Genomic DNA, 5363 nt, shown 5'->3' on the forward strand with positions numbered 1-5363 from the left:
GATTTCGTTTGTGACTTTTCATTATCAATCAAAACGTTTTTGAGAAAACTGTGTTATTATCTGTTTCCGAGCACCAGGTTGTTAGAATTGTTTAAAATCGAATACTGATCCAAAAATCGTGAAACCAGTTGTGTTCGAACCTAGATTGAGTTTAGTTTCTGTTAAAATTAAAATCGGAATTTTTGGATGTGTTTTGATATTTTTCCCGAGTCGATTTCTCTGAACAGTCGCTAGTAGGTTCTTGTGGTAGTTGAAGAGTTATTCCTTTGTTTGATCCATTGTGTTGCAATTTCTTCCAAAGAACACTTGACTGGGGTTCTTTTGTGTTGATTTTCAGGATGGTAACGCCACCATTGCAAGAAGATGAAAGAGGAAGCAATAGCGTCAACCAAAAGCAAATGAATGAGACTATCGCAACCGAGGTAGCCAGATTAGTGGCTCAGCAGTTAGAGGCCTTTAAACTTGATCAGGAAAATTCGAGAAGAGCACGTAAGGAACGTGATAAGCAAAGTCAAGCAGATGCTAGCCATCACTCCGACTACTACAGTCATTCTTCTAAGACAAGTAGTCACCGACGAAGAAGAAGTGCTAGAGATGAGCGAGTGATTCCTAGGGATAATCTAGCTGGAGTGAAAGTTCGTATTCCTTCTTTCCAAGGCAGCAACGACCCTGAGGAGTATCTTGAATGGGAAAAGAAGATGGAACTCGTCTTCAATTGTCATGAGTACACTGAAGAGAACAAAGTCAAAGTTGCACCTACCGAGTTCACCGGGTATGCACTAAGTTGGTGGGATCAGCTAACTCTCACTAGGAAGCGTGTAGGAGATTTTCCAGTAGAGACTTGGAATCAGATGAAGCATCTTATGAGGAAAAGATTCGTGCCAAGTCACTATCATAGAGAGCTACACCATCGGCTGAGAAACTTGGTACAAGGCAATAGGACCGTTGAAGAGTATTTCAAGGAGATGGAAACTTTGTTGATAAGAGCTGATCTTCAAGAAGATCCAGAAGCCGCCATGTCTAGATTCATGGGAGGATTAAACCGAGATATTGCTGACAAATTGGAGGTTCAAAATTATGAGGAGCTAGAGGAAATGATGCACAAGGCAATTATGTTCGAAAAACAACTTAAAAGGAGAAGCTCCAAGTCGAGTTTTGTTCCGGAAAAATCTAGCTATCACTGAGAAGTGAAGTCTGGAACTTCAAGAGATTACAAGCCGTTTGTCAAGCCCAAGGTTGAGAGTGTGGATCTTAAAGGAAAAAGTACTAACGTTGCACCAAGGACAAGAGACATTAAGTGCTTTAAGTGTCACGGCATTGGACATTATGCTAGTGAATGCTCCAACAAGAGGGTTATGATCATCATGGCAAATGGGGAAGTTGAATCTGAAGATGAGAAGCCTAAGGAAAGACAACTTGAGGATGAATCATCGGAGGAATAGTATGAATCAGCCGCTAAAGGACAAATGATGGTGGAAGTCGCCATGAGAGCTTTGAGTGTCATCACGAAATCTGATGAGCAAGAACAAAGAGAGAACTTGTTCCATACAAGGTGTCTGGTTAAGGATCAGATTTGCAGCGTGATCATTGACGGTGGAAGCTGTACAAACGTTGCTAGCGAGACTATGGTTGCGAGACTTGGGTTGCAAGTAATCAAGCATCCGAAACCATACAAGCTGCAGTGGCTGAATGAAAATGGCGAAATGGCTGTGGATAATCAAGTCAAGGTACCTCTATCAATTGGAAAATATGAGGATGAGGTCTTATGTGATATTTTGCCAATGGAAGCTAGCCATATACTGTTGGGAAGACCATGGCAATCGGATAGGCAGGTTATGCATGATGGTTTCACGAATCGGCATAAGTTTGAGTTCAAAGGAAGAAAAACCGTGTTGCTACCTATGACCCCTCATGAGGTTTACCAGGATCAGTTGGTCATGAAGATGGGTAGAAAGAAAGCTATCAAACCATCTAACCTTGCTATTGTGCCGAATATCCCAAAGGGAAGTGATCTCCATAAACCGAACTTACTTTTTGTTTATAAAGAAACGCTTATGAGTATCACTAACCCTGAGCAGGAAATCCCTAGCACTCTTAAACATGTATTACAGGAATATAGGGATGTGTTTCCTGAGGAGAATCCGGAGGGATTACCACCCATTAGAGGCATAGAACATCAAATCGATTTTATCCCGAGAGCCTCATTGCCAAACAAACCAGCTTATAGAACTAATCCCGTGGAGACTAAGGAACTAGAAAAGCAAGTCACGGAACTCATGAAGAAAGGACACATCCGTGAAAGCATGAGTCCATGTGCTGTGCCCGTACTACTAGTACCTAAAAAGGAAGGAAGCTGGAGGATGTGCGTCGATTGCAGAGCCATCAATAATATAACGGTTAAGTATCGCCATCCCATACCTAGATTAGATGATATGCTAGATGAGTTACATGGGTCTTGCATCTTTTCTAAGGTTGACTTAAAAAGCGGGTATCATCAGATTAGGATGAAGGAAGGGGATGAGTGGAAACCGCATTTAAAACTAAGCAAGGGTTGTATGAATGGTTAGTGATGCCATTCGGGCTTACAAATGCACCTAGTACACTCATGCGATTAATGAACCATGTTCTTAGAGCATACATAGGGCATTTTGTGGTTGTTTACTTTGATGACATCTTAGTTTATAGCAAAAACTTAGAAGATCATGTTCAGCATTTGCATAAGGTGTTAGATGTGCTTAGAACGGAGAAACTCTATGCCAACATGAACAAGTGTACTTTTGGAACGGATAACTTGGTCTTTCTAGGTTTTGTTGTGAGTGCAGATGGTGTTAAAGTGGATGAAGAGAAGGTAAAAGCAATTAAAGAATGGCCTAGTCCAACCTCCGTAGGAGAAGTGAGGAGCTTTCATGGACTTGCGGGATTTTACCGAAGATTCGTTAAGGACTTTAGCACCTTGGCTGCTCCGCTTACTGAAGTTATCAAGAAGGACGTTGGATTTAAGTGGGAAACGGCTCAAGAAGAAGCATTTCAAACCTTGAAAGAGAAACTTACTCAGGCTCCTATCCTTTCCCTACCTGATTTTGTTAAAACTTTTGAAATCGAATGTGATGCATCGGGTGTTGGTATTGGTGCTGTGTTGATGCAGGACAAGAAGCCTATAGCTTATTTCAGTGAAAAGCTAGGAGGAGCGACACTTAACTATCCAACCTACGACAAGGAACTCTACGCTTTGGTGAGGGCTTTACAAACGTGGCAACGCTATCTCTGGCCAAAGGAGTTCGTGATCCACACCGACCATGAGTCTCTAAAATATCTCAAGGGACAACAAAAGCTTAACAAGAGGCATGCTCGGTGGGTAGAGTTCATTGAGACATTTCCCTATGTCATCAAATACAAAAAAGGTAAGGACAATGTCGTGGCCGACGCATTGTCCCAGAGGTATGTGTTACTTTCATCTTTGGATGCCAAGTTACTTGGTTTTGAACACATTAAAACTCTCTATGAGAATGATTCTGATTTTGGAAAAATATTTGCTGCTTGTGAGAGATTTGCATTTGGGAAATATTATAGGCATGAAGGATACTTGTTCTATGATAACCGTTTGTGTGTTCCTAACTCGTCTTTGAGAGATTTGTTTCTAAGGGAAGCACACGGTGGAGGATTAATGGGACACTTTGGTGTGTCTAAAACTTTACAAGTCATGCAAGATCACTTTCATTGGCCACATATGAGGCGAGATGTTGAGAAAATGTGTGAGAAATGTTCAACTTGTAAACAAGCGAAAGCTAAGTCGCAACCCCACGGTTTGTATACTCCTCTCCCTATTCCTTTGCATCCTTGGAATGACATTTCATTGGACTTTGTAGTAGGATTGCCTAGAACTAGAACGGGTAAGGATTCAATCTTTGTGGTGGTGGATAGATTCTCTAAGATGGCGCATTTCATTCCATGTCATAAAACCGATGATGCTAAGCATGTAGCCGAACTGTTCTTTAGGGAAGTTATACGTCTACATGGCATGCCTAGGACCATTGTATCTGATAGAGACACCAAGTTTCTTAGCTATTTTTGGAAAACGCTTTGGTCTAAGCTAGGAACTAAGTTGTTATTCTCCACTACTTCCCACCCCCAAACTGACGGTCAAACCGAGATAGTTAATAGAACCCTATCCACACTTTTGCGTGTGTTGATCAAGAAGAACCTAAAGGCTTGGGAAGATTGTTTACCACATGTAGAATTCGCTTATAATCATTCCATACATTCTGCTTCTAAATTTTCACCATTTCAAATTGTTTATGGGTTTAATCCCACCACTCCTTTGGATTTGATGCCTTTGCCTCTGAGTGAAAGGAGTAGTACATATGGAAAAAAGAAAGCAGAGTTGGTTCAGCGAATCCATGAGACGGCAAGGAAGAATATAGAGGACAAGACAAAACAATATGCCAAGTATGCTAACAAGGGCCGCAAGGAACTTATCTTCGAGGAAGGAGACTTAGTTTGGATTCATCTCCGGAAAGACCGTTTTCCCAATGAAAGAAAGTCTAAACTAATGCCAAGAATGGATGGACCTTTTAAAGTGCTTCAAAGGATCAACAATAACGCCTACATACTGGATTTGCAAGGTAAGTATAACGTGAGTAATACTTTCAACAATATTGATCTTGTTCCTTTTATTGCAGATGAGTTGGATTTGAGGACAAATCCTTTTCAAGTGGGAGAGCCTGATGTGAGCATGGAAAGCATGGAGAGCTTGGAGCATGGAACTAAACCGCAGCTTGAACCCGTGGAGCTTGGAGCTGAAGATGATGAAGCATTGATCGTCCCCAATGGTCCCATGACAAGGTCTAGAGCAAAAGAGTTCAATAAAGTCATCAACAACCATCTACTTACCATTCAGGCCAGCCTTAGAAGTGAAGCTTGTCCAGCCACATTGGTTGTGATTTAAGCGATGACAATGGAGGTGTGTGGACTTGTGCTCTTTTTCCCTCCTCTTGGTTTTGTCCCAATGGGTTTTCCAAGAGAGGTTTTTAACGAGGCTTGGCCACATACTCCTTACCTCAGCCCATTGTCATCATTCGGCCCTCTTCTCTTCTTGTTTCAATTTGAATTTCCTTAGTGTTATTTCTATCTTCTTTCTATTCAAACTTGGTCTTTATGTGCATGAATTTTCGAGGCATGTCTCTTAAATTCTATGCTTGACCGAAATGACTCTTCTCCTTCTTCCCCCTTCTCTTTATATTCTGTACTTGACTCTTCATTCTATTTTCATCAAACTTCTTATTTCTAAAACTCTCTCTAGTTGTTTGATCCGAATAGTGTTTAATATCTATTCAACTTGATTCTTCTCTTGGTGTGTAATATCC

At 41.2% G+C, this 5363-nt stretch overlaps 1 pseudogene; it reads left to right on the forward strand.

Moving 5' to 3' along the window:
- The first annotated feature begins 338 nt into the window (after nucleotides 1-338).
- On the forward strand, nucleotides 339-5116 carry LOC112084565 (annotated as a pseudogene).
- Nucleotides 5117-5363: the final 247 nt, after the last annotated feature.

This window comes from Eutrema salsugineum, unplaced genomic scaffold, assembly GCF_000478725.1.
Source record: "Eutrema salsugineum unplaced genomic scaffold, Eutsalg1_0 scaffold_4, whole genome shotgun sequence".
Classification (NCBI taxonomy): Eukaryota; Viridiplantae; Streptophyta; class Magnoliopsida; order Brassicales; family Brassicaceae; genus Eutrema; species Eutrema salsugineum.